This window comes from Dipteris shenzhenensis, unplaced genomic scaffold (assembly GCF_047967505.1).
Source record: "Dipteris shenzhenensis isolate YYH24624 ecotype China unplaced genomic scaffold, Dip_SZ_1.0 scaf0099, whole genome shotgun sequence".
Taxonomy (NCBI): Eukaryota; Viridiplantae; Streptophyta; class Polypodiopsida; order Gleicheniales; family Dipteridaceae; genus Dipteris; species Dipteris shenzhenensis.
In genome coordinates, this window is record NW_028239405.1 from 51,113 (window position 1) to 67,500 (window position 16,388).

A 16,388-nucleotide genomic window follows, 5' to 3' on the forward strand; every position below is an offset into this window, starting at 1 on the left:
AGTAAATATGGGTCAATCGCGAAGTTGCGACGAGGGAAGAGAAAGAATTTTCTTTTCATACCCCAAGGGAAAGAAAGGGATAAGTATTATGAACTAACTGGAGGGGGAGTAAATCGGAAACGAGCAAATACGCAACTTGCGGAGTGGTAGCAGAACGCTACGCGGGTCCATCGGTGACCTGCTGAGGCCGGCCCGGCCGTCACTCTTCTTCGCCGCTTGAGCCGTATGCGAGGAAACTTGCACGTGCGGTTCTTTGAGGGGGGGAAGCTTGAAAGAGCCTACCCATCCCGATCATACCATTAGTGGTAACTTTGCTTTCCGGTTGGGAAGTGTCTCTGTCTTCTTTACTCCCTATTATTTTTTCCGTTTACTCCTCTCAACATCTCCAGCACCAACTAATCCATTCAAGCGAGACATCTTACGATGCCACGATGCGCCCATTCTTATGGCCATCCTCCTAATCTTTTTGGCTTTCGGAAGTATTTTCGTAGGATACTTGGCCAAAGTGTGACCTGTTAGCCCATAAGTCAGTCCCGTGACGAAGCGGCTGTTGCTCACCCAACACGACCCGAGCGAGGTGAACAATAATTGAGGATTGGATGCGAGCGAAATTCCCGCCAATGGCTGAGATGTTCAGTCGACTCTCTTCCCTTTGTAGGAGGTCTGGCAGCCTCTGAGTTACAAGTAAGCAAAAAAGGGGGGGGGAAAGGGGCCCCGGTGAACCTTCATGAGTGAACAAGTGTAAGCTTTGCTGCCTGACAGTATCCAGTACTGACCACACTGAGGGACAGGCCCAGTGAGCGAAGGGCAGGAACGAGGGGTACAAGCAGTGTCAATTTCTGGCCTTGCACCGAACATCCAATGGACCATGGACTAATAAACGGCCACTGCATGAAAGGACTATGTCCAGGGGACCGCCCCACGAGGTACATCTTGCGCCTACGGGCCGCTATAACTATCCAATACCCTCGAAACTGGAATACCCCGGTAGGGTTCCCTTGCGGTGGGCTGCCAAGCTACAAGCCCTACGGGAGCGGGATTCTCTAAAAAGCAAAGGCCCCGGCGGCTAGGGATATGCCCACTTGGAGACTTAGGATCTCGGTGGTCAATGGAAAGGAGAATGGGTCATAGGTAAGTTCTACATAGATAATACTTGAACGATACCTTGGTGGGAACAAATCCCAACGCCTAAGGCCGAGGCAGTTGTAGACTCCAACCCAGAATTTACCAACAAGCTTCTTGCTCCAACGAACGATACGGACAAGATGCGTGCTCTCCGATCTAGACGACTCATACGAAATATACACGCAAGACTCTAGTGAGACGAGTCACACGAGATAACCAAGGGAAAAACACCCCAGACCTCGACAGTGGGGTGAGTGGTGACCTCAGGGCCACAAAGAATAGAGACGGCGAGAGGAGGTCTCCTGTTGGATAGGAAGGCTACAACACCCATTTGTTAGATATGGATACCGAAGCCCGAGAAAGAGGAAAGCGACCGCTTCGCGCCTTCAGCCCTCATTCGTTTCGCCAACCACTAAACCAACAAGTGGAGGTGAGGTGAACCCCACGGAGTTGGCCACACGAATGAAGGTTCGGTAAGAACGCGCGCGGAAAATGAAGAGTCCCCGGGGACACATCACATAAAGGGGGTTACCCGGTCGGAGAGGGCCCTGAGGGTTCCTTTGCTCGTGAAGCCGACAAAGTGACTTCCAGCAAAAGATACTCGGCAACACGGGGGGGGGAGACTCGTAGGGCCGAAGGCCCCCCGTAGGGGCTATGAAAGCTGGGGAAAGCTACGCAACCCCGGGGTTACCCTCCGTTGAGTCTCCCTCCGGGACCTAGGGGGGCTTCGCCACCCCAGGCTATCGCATTCCCGCGGACCCCTCCTTCCGGTCTCGTCTCCCCCCGGGACCGTATAACTTACCCCGTGGAGGGTAATTGGCGGTTTCGTGCTTAGGGCACGAAACCGGCCGGGGAAGCGCTACGCGCTTACCCCGCACGCCATTTCCCGGGTTCCTATCGGAACCGCGCCTACACCCGTAGGGGACCTCCCCGCGCCCCCCGCTGGGCCCCCTACCCCCAAAGCGAAGTCTCCCTAGCGGGACCCGGGACTCCCTCGTTTTGTTTGGGGGGCCCGGAGTTCTTTCTGTAGCCCCCCCCTACCCAGGGGGGACCCGGGCGGGGTCCCACTCGACCGAAGGGGAGAGGGTGGCTTCGCCCCTCTCCTTCCTGGCGGGTGGCATAAAGCCGGGGCTGTAAGCTTTTAGTGCTGATAAGCACTTTACCTTTACCCTGAAAGCGCTATCCGCGGCAAACCCGTGGGTCGAATTACTTCGTTGGCTTTACGGCGCTGGCGGCGGAGAAGAAGAAAGGGTGCTGCTTCGCGCAGAAAACGCAAAAAAGGCCCGGGCTTTCGCGGGGCGGACCCAACTTTGTTCGCAGAGCGAGCAAAGGCGGGCGTACCCCCATCTCCGTCATCGAAGACAGAGCCCAGCCGGCTCTGGCCGGGATGGCCCTGGAACCGGAGAAGAAAGCCCGCTTGAACCATGGATTCAGACACCTGGACGGAACTGCCGGGATGAATGCCATCGAAGCCATATTATTAGTCATCCGAGCCAAGCCAAATTCTGTTTTGGACGCGGACATTTCCAAATATTTCAATCGCAGCATCATCAACCACGAAGCGACAAACTTAACACTCTGCCTAGTCTAGCCAAACGGGTTAAAGCCTGGCTGAAAGAGCTGACATCATGACCGGATTTAGTAAAGATAATCCCCAGTCCGTGGGGACCAGTGAGATGGGCACCCGTGGCGTAATTTCCCCATTGCTGCTAGCCAACATTGCTCTCCATAAGATGGAGACAGCTCTTTTCGTTAAGAAAGTAGTCACCGAAAGTACACCTCAGAGAAGAGAACCAACTTCGAGACTAATTAGATATGCCGACCACTCCGTTGTACTCCACAAATCCGGGGAGGTCACAGAACAGGCTCAGGCATCCCGGCGGGGAATGGTGAAAGCCCATGGGACTGAAATTGCACCCGGAGAATACCCGGCCGGATAGTCAACACCAGGTCCGAGTTCCAATTCGGATTCTCAATCCATCATATCCGGAAATGGGGCTTTTGCCAAAAATTCAAGAACTCCGTCTCGTAAGTCTCTAAGAGATTTCTCGAAGAGACTCAACGGGCCATCCAAGTCTCAACGAGAAAGAAGAAGAGCAGCCCACCAACTTATCGCAACCCTGGTACCCAACAAAATAGTAGGATGGGGCAACTATTTAAGAGACTTCGGATGCGGCAGCGTATTCCGGAGACTAGACCATGACATTTCTCAGAAGCTCCGAGCATAGGTGTACCGACGGTCGCGCGCGAGAAAATCAAACTCAAGTACTTCCCGAAAAGCTGAATCGGGAAAGCACACCAGAAGAACTGGGTGTTGTACGACTCCTACACAATGGCCTTAGGGGTTGAAAAAGGATCTGACCTGGCCGCCAGACCGAATAGTTGGATGGCTAGCTAGAAGCACATAAAGGTGAGACAAGAGCCCGATAGAACGTAAAGCGTTTTATTCTCTGAGACCGATAAAGCTACAAGCGGCGAAGAAAAAGCTTTACGAACAAAGGCCGGAGGCCGAAGTGGCCCCAGCCCAGAGAAAAATTGTTTAGGCAATCCATATCTATATCTAGGTATACATATATCTAGAGATTGCCTCATATATCCATCTAGAATCGTTTGGAGAAACAAAGACTTTTAGAGAAGTGTTCGTGTACAACAACCTCAACTCCTACACAAGCACTGCCATACCGAAAACACGGAATTCTTCGAACCTTCGTTCGTAAAGCCAACGAAGATCTTCGATCCTGAGAGAAGCCGTATGAGGCGGAAGCTTCACGTACGGTTTCGAAGCCGAGCCTTTCCAGCAGCAATGGGGCGGCTTAGGGACCGATATGATGATTGGTTTAGGTAGGGCGGCCGTAAGGTCACCTGTAGGGATACCATTTGTGAGACTGCAATTCACAAACAAAGCATGGGACTCACCCGACCACTTGGAAACAAAGACGGGAAACCTAGCATGTCACAGAAGCGAGGCTCGGGGGAGATTCGCCGGCCCTACTCGATGATAGGAGCCTGCCCTAGGACGCCTCGCGAGCTTCCCGATGCAACACGAGATGAAGCCGAAGGGCGGAGCGAATTTTTTGTCAATTTCAGGCCACCAAACCCTGCAACTAACCGGAATGAAAAACCGGGGAAGCGCGCGAACGTACGTTGTCACACTCCCTGCCTTACTTTGGTGCCTAGAGGACAGGCCAGACGCAGAGCGACCCTGGCGTCGCATGGGAGCGGATTACCCACTACCGCACGGGGGGCGAGATACTAAAGGCGGCCATCTCGAAGCATTACGACCTACAGGCGACACCGGCGAGACTCAACAAGGGAGGGCAACCCAGTTGGGAGTCAGAGGATCCATAGTACCTGCTACCCCTCTCCCTCGAGGTAGCCTCGTATTCATTCCGGAAAGCGCCGACTAGCGAGGAAGGGATCTATGCATCTGCAAAACTGTAGCAGATTGGACAGGGAAACCCTAACGATACATCCAATACCAATTCCCTAGTGAATAGGCTGACACCGAGCAGCACGGATTGGATGCATTGCTAGATCTTCGGATTTCGTCGTTACCGAAAACCATAAAAGGGTTACAATAATTTGGCAGGCTTCCTATGTAATATCGGAATATGGGTAATAGCCTACAGCAAGCTCGTGCCCTCGGCCTGGATCGGTGACGCCTGGACCAGACTGCGGCGACACAATCACTGCGTCCCTATCACGACTCACGGATCTCCGCAACACCGGGCAAAAAAGGAGCACTATACGAGCGTACATATCCGAAGGGAAAGGAGGAAAAACGGCCGGCCCGGCTAGGAGTCTCCTTCCCAGGACAGACTCCCACAATAGGTTATCAGGATGATCCTAGACCCAATATACGAGCTAATGAAGGCGATGAAGCTTCCCAGACTTCGGACCCTGAGTACCGTCGAATGAAATAGGTTCGCAGACGATTTCTGCATCGCCGGCTCACAGTCAAACGCTATGGGGCTAGGAGCGGAATCAGAAGCCGGGAAAAACTCCAACTGACATTGAACATGGGGATAACAAAAATTACGCGCATATCGGAAGGAGTCCCGGGCATATGATAAGCCGAGAACTACGACTGGTATGGCAACGGCAGCGAACGCTTTGCGCCTTCGTCCTTCATTCGCGAAAAAGCCAACGAAGCGCGCGCGAAAGTAGGTCGAAAGCTCGAAGGCCCGAAGGGCTAAGGGAAGTGCGGGGCGCGGCAAGCGCTCCTTCACCTCATTCCGGGATAACCTTCGCCTCGGAGCGCGCAAAAGAAAAGCGCCGGGGAGAAAGTGTGGATAAGCGCTCCGGTTTCTCCCTTGCTTGCGGGGGAAACCGGCTACGCCCCTCCCCCTCCGGTCGAGTGGCGTCTGCCCCTGGAAATTGGCCTACGTCTCCCTCCGGGACCTACAGGCGATCGGGCCTCCTATCCCAAAGGTCCCCCACCCGAACGGGTGGGGGACGGGGTAAGCGCTATGCGCTTCCCCATTGCCCGGAAAGGCAATCGGGTTCCTCCTGCCGGGGGAACCCGGGGCCGGGGACTCGGGTGCCGGCACGGCACTTACCTCGGCCGAAGGGCAGAAAACGCTTTGCGTTTTCTTGGCCGCCCCCTTTTCTTCCTATACATATATATACTGTAACCTCACTTCGAACGCGGGCACTGCCGAATACTTCCGGAGACTGCAATCCGGGGTTTTGGAAACGAACCTGTGTTTTGCTGGACTCATGCACTCTCCCTAGAGCGTAGTCAACTCACGGATCAACAGTATCCTCCGCGGGCTGGGGGAGTGGTCCAAACGCAGAACGGACGCCGAATACTCATCCACATCCCCTACGTCATGCGATCCTCCGTGGCCGAAGTGTACGCAGCCAAGTAGAAGGGAATGACCAAAGTCTTTCAGATTGCGTGCGGGAAACCGCAAGCGCTCGAGCGCTAAACCGGACAGAACCCCGTTCGGTGTCACTGATGACCTGATAGAAAGCTGAGAGGAATCAGTGGGTGGATCAGGTACTTCCAAACAGATCCAAGGGATCCTATATCCTCGCTATAGAGATTCACTCCGACGCATAATAAAGCGCACGTTCGCCGGAAACTGGTCACTGAAACACGAGAAAAGGCTGACCAAGCAGCTGGCTACTATCCCGAGATCTTGCGAGACATACTTATGAGCCTTATCAAGCAAGCCACGGGCGACCAGTCGAAAACCCCATGTCTCGCTTGACATGGCTCTACGGGAAAGGCCGAAAACTCGCCAACAATAGCCCCTGCGCGTTGTACCAATCAACAGAAAAAGTGGATCCTTCGGGGGCGCTCAAGGATCTAAGTGGAAAAAAGGCGGAGCCGGGCCGGAAGCAGGTTCCACTCTGTATAAAATGCCATATGGAAGTTCAAAAGCCAACCGAGGCCCAGCACGGATGAAACTGCGCCTGGGCCCAAGAGGTACACGAACCCAAAGCAAGCAGAGTTAGTGAGCCGTGTAATAGGCGACTATTTCACGCGGTTCGGAGGGCACTTCAGTAAGCCTGAAATGGGCTTACGTCTTGACCCCTACCCAATTTTTGGGCTAATTCCCTTTCAATACTACCCAAAAATGAGATTCCTGCCGAATCTGAGTTTGCTACTCCAATCACTACCAAACCAATACCTATTCTGTTCAGTACTTTAGGGGCTTTTGTGGCGTATAATGTAAATCTTTTCGCGAATGAATTCCTTTTCGCTTTTAGAACTAGTACTTTCGGTAATGGACCCTATTGCTTTTTAAACAAGCGCCGGTTCCTTGATAGAGTTCTTAATGACTTTCCAGTGAGATCGTTTCTGCATTTCGGATACGAAGTCTCATTTAAAGCTTCAGACAAGGGTGCTATTGAGATCTTGGGTCCTTATGGGATTTCGTACACATTCTGAAAATTAGCCAAGCAAATAAGTCAACTTCAAAGTGGATTTGTTGTGCGAAGAGTACGTTATAACCCGTTGGCCCCAGGCTCCGTGGTGGGTAAACGGTAAACCCGACTCTACGAACCCAAGAAGCGGCAGTAGGAGCGTGAAGACCGGAGTTGGTGTAGTGCTAGCCAGAACGTAAGTTAATGAGTCCCGGTATGGGGTTCCTTCTGTCCACGAGGCGTGTCGAAATAGATAAAGGCATGGTGGGCGTATCTAACGGAGGTCGCGGTGTGCCAGGTTCCGCTGAAACAGGGGGAATAGCAGCCCTCTACCATCCTCAAGATATGGCGTAGCCACCGTATCTACATATACGGTTAAGAGTCTAGGGAGCGAAATAGCTAGAGCACGGGGAAATAACGATCTCAGCAAGAGCCATACATAACGACTACTAGTGTCCTCAAGGCTCTGGGATCTCCTGTAAACCCCCATGTGGTACATGGCGGATATTAGGGGAAGCAGTGATGGGGATTACCTCGAAAGTGCTGCAGAGAGCCGGATGAGGGGAGACCTTCACGTCCGGTTCGGAGGGCGGTGATATCTCGACCCTACTATCATTATGCCTTCGTTACGTTACCTGGATTAACTATATTCGTGACCTTTTTCGGTATGTGGGATTTTCTCCCTCCTCGGGTAGATAATCGATTGCATTTCATTTTCATAGTTTGTAGTTTCTTTCTATAGAACTTTTCAGTACGAACCAACACTGGGGGAAGGTCCGACCCCTCCCCCCTCTATCCCGGTTCCCTGTTGTTCCCCGGTCGAATTCTTCGTCGAACTTTCGAGCAATTCTCCCAAAGAAAATCTTTCCTTTTTTCCGATCATTTTTCGCGGAAACGAAGAACCTTTAGGGAACTCGACCGGTTCCCATTCTATTTACGAAATTCTCTGGTTCCGGCAAGGGATGAATTGCCGGTTGAGGTGGGGCGAAGCGGGGAAAGAGCAAGCAGCAGCTACAGTCCATTCCGTCCCCGGCTGGGGGCGGGGAGGGGCCGAACGAAGGCCGGGGAAGTGCCCTCTCCCCGGAACCGAAAGATTTTCGGTATGCTGGAATCAGGTATTCTTATAGAAGTATAAGGAATATCTTGCGAAGAATTATTGATGCTGATTCTGAAATCTGAATTTATTTCCCGCCCACTTCTGCACGGCCAAAGTAATCTGCCGTCCTTCCTTCCCTCCCTTCCGGAGAGGGGAATTGACCTTCCCACCTGGAAGGGCTCCTCGAAAATGTTGTTTGTTGAGTCTGGGCTGGCATGTGTTTTTGGCTGGTTGGGGCTGCTGGCCAACGGCCGCACGGACAGTAGGTTTAGACAGCCAGTTCTGCCCTCCAGACAGTAGTGCGTGCCTTCGCCTTTGGCTCAGGTTTAGTGCCCTTCGCTGTGCCATAAAGGAACGAACAAGCAGGCAACAGCGGGCGATAGGCGAGTGAGCGCTAGCGAACGATAGGCAAGCGAGCTACAGCGAGCGATCCCCCTCACCAGTAGCGAGCGAGCTACAGCGAGCGATCTCCCTCACCAGTAGCGGGCAAGCGAGGTCGACCGATCCTCGACTCGAAAAGGTGGTATCTCCGAAGCAAGTCGATATGGTCTCACTTGGATTCTGTTCTATGGAAGTCGTGAGGAACCTTGGTTGAATTCGATCCGACCGAATTCATAGATAGAATGGAATCTGGCAATAGCGCTGATACTTTGTTTGCTGCATATGGACGCTTCGTCGTACTTGCAACTCTGGAAGAATCGAGGTCTTTTATTACTTATACGTTGCCTGTTTTCGCTTTAATTGATTAATTAAAAGGTCAAAGCCGCCTAGCGTGCGTGTGAATGACGGCCAAAAAACGGGTGGTCCGCTTGCTCGGGTAACCCTCAAAAGCAGCCATCAGCATACGGAGGCACCTTCCAACCAACATTGGTGGGATGCCATGAAAGACAATGTTTCTGACAGCTCAGATAAGGTTCTCAGATGGTTGGCCGATCATCTCATCTTTCTTTGGACGAAGGCGCTCCTACGATCAACGCAAGTTAATCGTGCGACGACGCTTCGTCCGTGCCTACGGCCGCTATTGAGGAGAATTTCTTCCTCGTGCGTGAAAGGGTGTCGAGGGAGTGAAATAGTAATAATAATAGGATGCGGATTCATCAGAGTTACACGACGATCAGCAATTCCATTGTTTAGTAATAGAAACAGCAGCGGCTATTTTGGCTCACGTAGCTCCTTGGGTAGAGCATTCCCATGTACCGGGAAACGGCAACCGGTTCAAGTCCGGTCGTAGGCTGGTGGGAAAAACAAGAATGATTCAATACGGCGTCTAACAAACAAATCAAGAATTTCACTTCGAATCTTGGACTTTAACACCTCGCTGCTTATGGTGTTTCATGATCAGTATCGGAAATGAATGGAGAAGTGGTAGAACGTGCGGAACCGCACATTGGATCACTCCAGTGCGGCACGAAGCCGCTGACGCCGAGTCGGCATATCCCATGCCGCCAGCGACGCCCTGCTTGTTCCCTGGCACGGGTGGCGCGTGGAGGCAACTTCCGCGTCATAAGCACCGGGCAAAGGTTTGTCGAGCAACTCAAGTGAGGCGAACCGCCTAAGGGAAGGAAGGGAGAAGGTCGTGAAGGTGGCCTCGTTATCCGTATTAGAGGTCCAAACAGGGAGAAATGGTAGGGAGAACCTTAGTCCCCTACTTCGGTTACCTTACAAGCCAACCGCCGGGGTTTCTCGGAAACGAGAACGCGTTGGCGGGTCCTGGAGTGCCCGTCAAGAGCGCACGCGCATACCCCGCGGGGTGATTATCACGACCAGCACCCTCCGCATCTCGGCACAGTGGAACGTGTAACCAGCCCGGGGTCCTATTTCAACCTACACTTGTTCCATGTTGGAATGGGTAGGCTAACCGCAAGGGACAAACCAAATCCTCAGGTCGGGTAGGATGGCACTACTGGCAAATACTGTCTGGCGGAGACGCAGGCGCGAAGCGTGGTAGGCCCGCCAGCGCGCGCCGAAAGCGGGAAAAGCAGCCCAGCCGCAGGGACGAGAACCGACGGAGCTACGGAAGCATAACCGGGCGGTCAAGCCGGGAAGGCCGGGTCATTTGACGGGAATGGAAAGGCCGATTTATTCTGTTCAAGCTGGGGAAAGGAGTGAGAATGAGGAGCCGGCCCCACGGACCTACGGGCCGGGCCTAAGGCCAAGGCCTTAGCGGGTTTACGGTACGACAGACAGCGCCGCCTAGAGAGGATAATTTGCTTCCGGGAGGAAGTATCCCCCCGGGACCCTGGAAGAAAGTTACAAAACTTTGGGGGCAGCAGCCTAAATTTCACGTACGCGCATAAGCTACCGAACGAGATACATTTCACCGGCGAATGAATGCTGGGCCCCCGTAAGAAATGGCGTGAGCCGTATGCGGGGAGACTTGCACGTACGGTTCTGCCGGGGGGATCTGGCCAACAAAAGACCGGCGCCTACCCAACTAGAGGCACGGAAAAATTAATCGAGTATAAAACGTATCTTCAAGCTTTACCTCATTTTGATCGTTCAGAGGGCGACTGCGAAGTCACCGAATGAATGAAGTCCTCCTTAGAGGTGCTGCAGAGACCCACGGCGAGGCGGATATTACTAATCGACATATGGGATATGGCGACGACAACAGCATGTCGTAAAAGGAGATAACTGGGAATAGCCAACTCTTGGCGTATCTCCAACTACATCCTTAAGTGGCAGTTGAATGGGGAGTATCGTGAATGCGAGGTGCCAGCGGAATGATCAGCCGGACGTGTTGGGCAGCTAGGGCTTTCTCCCCACCGCGTCTTTCCTTGTGTGTTGAAGATCTGAAGCGAGTGCACCGGGGATAAGGGAAACCGGGATTCGATATGAATATAGCAAACATCTGAAGCATAACCGCACACTCACACGACCTTTGCCGAGAGATAGGAGCATTCGGTGAAACCGGTGAACCACACTTTAGGATAGATGTGTGGGACAGAGGGCTCGTAGTACCTGCCTACCTTCCGCTTTGGGAACCGTGTAAACAGAAAGTGCTGCTAGAAAGTAGAAGGGAAGGGGCCTAAATCGGCAGACGGACCGACGTCGCACACTTGAGCAGTGCCGGGCGGGGTTTGTGCTAGTCAGAACACCCGGATGGGGAATTGGCCAGTCAACTCCACCCCCTTCGAAGATGTTGCCAGAATGTACGACTTCCGGGGTCCTTCCGTCCCGGCCGGAGCACAACCCAGCGCTTTCTCCCCGCTTTTCTTTTGCGCGCTCCGAAGGTTATCCCGGAATGAGGTAAAGGAGCGCTTGCCGCGCTCCGCACTTTCCCTAGCCCTTCGGGCCTTCGACCCACGTTCGCTGCTTCGTTGGCTTTACAAACGAAGGCTTTAGCCCCGATGTCACCTAAATGCTCATGGATGGAAGTACTTCGGCAAGGCGAAAACTAAACCGTGGTAACGCTGCACCCAACGCCTGGGAATCTAGAACCGGTAACTCAAGTTGGAGAGCCGTGTGATGGGTGACCATCTCGCACGGTTCAGAGAGCACTTGTGTATGTGATGCAAGTGAACGTGTGCCATACAGCAGCAGCTGGCATCGAGTAACTTTCAACCCTATCTATGTTCCTATGATGGCCCAAGAACACGCTTATCCTTCAGCTGTAGAGAGACCTTGTAATTGCGAGGTATCATTATGAGCTCAATATATATGAGTGTTATTTCGCGAAATAACTTGAATTCCAAATTATTTACCTGCTTTAACTACTTATGCTACGGATGCGGGAGCATCAACTCCGTTCCCGTGGGCTTTTGAAGAGCGAGAAAAACTTTTAGAATTCCATGAAAGAGTCTCGGGAGCCAGGATGCATGCCAGTTATACATGACCAGGTGGAGTGGCATAAGATCCGCCTTTGGGCTTGAGTGGAGATATTTTTTCATTTACGCAATAATTTGCTTCTCGTATTGACGAATCGGAAGAAATGTTAACCAACAACCGTATCTGGAAACAACGATTAGTGGATATTGGTACTGTCACTGCACAGCAAGCTTTGGATTGGGGATCCAGCGGTGTAATGTTAAGAGGTTGTGCGACATGAAGACATCGATAGCAATATGGGGGAAGTTCCCATCGGGCAACGGTTCTGCCTGACCCTACTCAAGCACGCTTTGACTGTAAAGACTTGGTGTGAAGCCTTGAGGACAACGTCCCTCAAGATGGGGGCTAGGGTGAGCTGAGGGGGAGACAGCGTAAGCAAATGTGTATAAGCCCAGTGAAGCATGACCGAGGCGAGGCTAGGGCCACCTTCGACTGGTTAGTCTGACGGACTGTGAACGGATTCGCCCTTGGCCTCTGGGCACGTCGAAACCGCATGAGTTCACCGGGGTAGAGCACGGTCCGCCGAAATCGGCATAGGTTAGATGCCATTGATGGAACATGGTAAGCCCATATTCATCTGTGCGTCCGTAAGGGCTAAGCACATAACGAGATGTGGGTGGAGGAAGACCCGAAAAGCAAAGGCCGAGCCACCATGGCTCGGATAGGGGTACGTGACCTGCACTGGCCCACTTGGGTAAAGTGGCTTTCACCACGAATTGATTGAAGCAAATCCAGAGGCAGCTTGGCTTTAAGCACAGAGTTTAATCGGGCGAAGTAGCGCTCTGAGGTAAACAACCTGCCTTTCGTAAAATTGTGATGGTACGGAAGTATGGAGACCTGGAAAGAAATTACTACAGACTCCGCAGACTAGTAACTAGTCCCGGCCAGCCTAGCACGAGCCCTCAACCTGCGCGTCGGAACTACATCCCTTTTGCTGCGGATGTAGCGCGCGTTTCGACTCTATTGGTCATGGTTGTTCCCCGTTGCGGGCCACGCAGTAAGTGGCCTGAGGCAAGCAAAAATCTCTTTGCTGCTTGTGTTGGCGAAGAATGAGCCGGGCGGGCCGAAGGCATGCGCAGCCTTTCTGGTGTTTGTGTCGGCGAAAAATAAGCCGGATCCCCGCCGATCAATCTGAAATCTGGTGCTATGGACGTTTACGCATAAACCAGGAATGCCCTTCATCCTCAAGCGCCTGCAGACGCGTTACAGGGGCCTCTGGGAATGCATTTGAGCCGTATGAAGGGAAACTTCCACGTACAGTTCTCAGGGGGGGAGAAAGCCCGACGAAAGGGCCTACCTATCCCAACCGGGAGTATGCTGGGATTCGCGAAAAGCAGCACCTCACGATGTTCATGACTAATCGGATTCCGACGTATCAGTAGGTACCAGGGGGGATTGCTACGACCGTTATTGTATTCGTATCGAAGAGATGTGATAAAGTATTTGAATCACTGTACAACGTCTCAATGAAATGCCCGGCGGCATGATTAAAGCCGATGATCGTAAGCTATGTCCTCCATCATGACCTTAAATGAAACAATCCACGGAATCGTGCGCCGTGTGGAACGTGGATCGTCGTTCTTAACCGAGGCTCAAGTTAAGCTCCGTCTTGGAACCCTGTGGTTAGGAGTAAAGCATCCCAAGGTAGCGTATCCCGTTGGAAGGAATACGTGGAAAAGCATTAGGCGGGAAAACCGGAGAGGGCTCAGCGGGGCGGGGGAAGCGCTTCAGCGCTCCTTCGGAGCGCGCTTTCCCGCCGGGCTTTCCCGCTCGCTGTAGGCGGGGCGCATAGCGCTTCTCCTTACAGGGAAAACGCTAGTTTTCAACGGCGCTGGCGGGGAAGCGCTATGCTTGGCGGGGCCCTCTCCCTTCGATCTCGCCCCCCTCCCGGGGGGCTTTGCCACCCCAGTACTTTGAAGGCTATCGCCCCATTCCGGCTGAAGCGCTCCCCCATCATTAAAGGGATAACCTTCGGAGTGCGCGAGAGCGCCGGAGCGCTCCGGGTTCACGCCCAACGGCATGAAACCGGCCTCCGGCCCTTCCCCCCCCCTGGTTGGGGGGAGCCTCAGGAGGGACCCCGTTAGGGGCCCGGGGTTTCCTCTTGAAAGCGCTACGCGCCTTGGGGTAGAGCAGGAAGCGCGAGGCGTAGCGTCTACCTTCAAACAGAAAGAAGTGTCCGAGAGCTAGACAGTAGGTGGCTTGACGAGGATGACTAAGCTGACACGCCAAAGTTGGCACAGGGGGGTGCCCTATCGCAGGCGGTTCGCGGTAGCGTTCGTAGTAGTGCATTAGGATTCCGATGTACTGCGTCCAAGATCAGAACGGGCTTGCCGGACACTCCCGTCCCGGTTTGGAGGGAGCTAAAGCGCAGCCATCTTATCCACTCAACTAGCAGGAAGTCGAAACACTGAGAGAAACCGGAAAACGCGACGGCAATAATACGGAACCACGGGACCCCCCCAAGGAGAAATCCGATGTAGGGATACGGAGTCCTCTACGTAGGCGGCTAAAAAAACCTCCAGCCGAGGGAGGACAGCCTTTAGAAGCAACAGGGAACCCGAGAAAACGCTTTGCGTTTTCTTTCTCTTCGCGCCTTTTCCCGCCCGATCGAGAATCAGGTAGCTTGGTAGCACAGAAGAGAGGATTAGCATTACGACCATAGAAGATCAACCACTGACACTTCCCCTGTTGGGCCATGAACTGGAAAAACGCTCCAGCGACGGAAAAGAATATGTGGAATTCTCGGGATTATTTCCAAGCCTGAGGCTCTGATCGCTGGTTACGAAGCTATTTGAGGTCTCCCTTCTACCGGGCCGACATTTGGGAAGAGGAAAGGCAGGCCGAAGGCCCGGGGAAAGCTTAGCTGATAAGTGCTTTATCCCCTCGAAGGGCAATTGCCCGGATCTGACTCAGAAACACTGGACGGCATGGACACGCAATGGATTCATAACACTGCATTATCTATTCAGGCAGGCAAATACCAATTTCACGCCGGCTCGAGGAATGGAAATTGACGAAGACGAGATAGAGGAAAAAATACTAGAGATTGGTAGTTTTCCCATCTACCGGGACGAGGTGGTTTGGAGCCATGAAGGCGGTGCCCGAACATATCTCTGAACCCACATTATCAGACCACGAAATGCCCACGGTTTCAGCAGACCCAGACCCCGGCAAAACCAACAGCGTGGGAGGCTCGGAGGCTGCTGCAGCAGGCAGCAGCCCGGCAGGGCAGAAAACGCCGCTTCGCGTTCTATTCCCGCTCCGTGTTCGAGAAGCTTTCGGAAAAGCAAGCAGAGAAAGGATTATTGGTTCTATTGTTCTTGCTTCCTCATCTGCGCTGCCAACCAAGTAGACGGCGCCCCCACACGACATTAAAATTAAAAAGGTTCAAACAACAATATCAAAGCGGGGTGATCGAAGCGGACATTTCGAGATGTGAGATGTTTCGACAGCATACCTTATGAGGTTATCTTGGACTGCGTTTCGAAAAGAGTAGCCTGTACACGATTTCCGGCAATGGTGAAATGCTCCCCTGAGACAAGGTATATAGATAGAAAGGGCAACCTTAAGAAACTGTCAAAGGTAGGCACTCCCAGTGTTTTAACCCACTTGATGAACCGGGTTAGCAAACTCCCGCGTTCCGGTCTAGGTAAAGTGCGCCCTGCGCAGATCCGGAGATGCATCAATTACGTTCAGTCAGGGGCATAGGAGCCAGAATGAAAACTAGCAAAGAGTGAATTGGGGATAGCTGAAAACCGAAAACAAATCCCGCTGTTACGTGCTAAGTATCATCAGGACTGGCACCATGGTCAACTGAGTTCTGAACGAATTAGCTTCTCGTCCAACGGGTAATGGCTTAATCTAGAGATAGAGAGCCTCATGATGGGAAACTATCGCGTAAGGTTCGGAGAGAGAAATATGATTCTAAGGAAGAGCAGAAGCTTGCTTCTTGCCCCAGGAACTAGGCCTGAATAACTACGGTCCGAATCAGATGTCCACCCTACTTCAATTCACCATTCCAAACCTTATACAGAGGGGTCTTCTGTACCAGCTTCTTCTACCCATACCGCAGCTGAAGCACCTAAAGGAGAATCTGGTGCGTTCCCAGTCAGTAATGGAACCAATCGTCCTTATCGTCGTAAAATAAGAGCACCTGGCTTTGCTTATTCACAAGGACCCGATTCTATGTCCAAAAATCACATGCCAGCAGACGTGGTCACCATCACCGGTACTCAAGATATTGTGTTTGGAGAGGTGGATAGACAGGACTACTCGAAGCACGAGTAGGAACCCAAAAAAGAAGCCAAAACATCTCAAACCTAGCCGCCTTTCCTTGCTGCCGGGTGCCCTTCGGGCCAAAGGGCTTGAGTGGGGTTTTCTCTAGCCGATAGCCCGGCCAAATGCCAGATTATTCCCAAGTGCCGGCGAAACTTGTATCGTCGGCACCCAACCATTATGGATGCGC

General features: G+C 52.7%; 1 pseudogene; it reads right to left on the minus strand.

The window, feature by feature from the left end:
- Nucleotides 1-9,340: 9,340 nt before the first annotated feature.
- LOC147879082 (uncharacterized) lies at nt 9,341-14,620 on the minus strand (annotated as a pseudogene).
- Nucleotides 14,621-16,388: the final 1,768 nt, after the last annotated feature.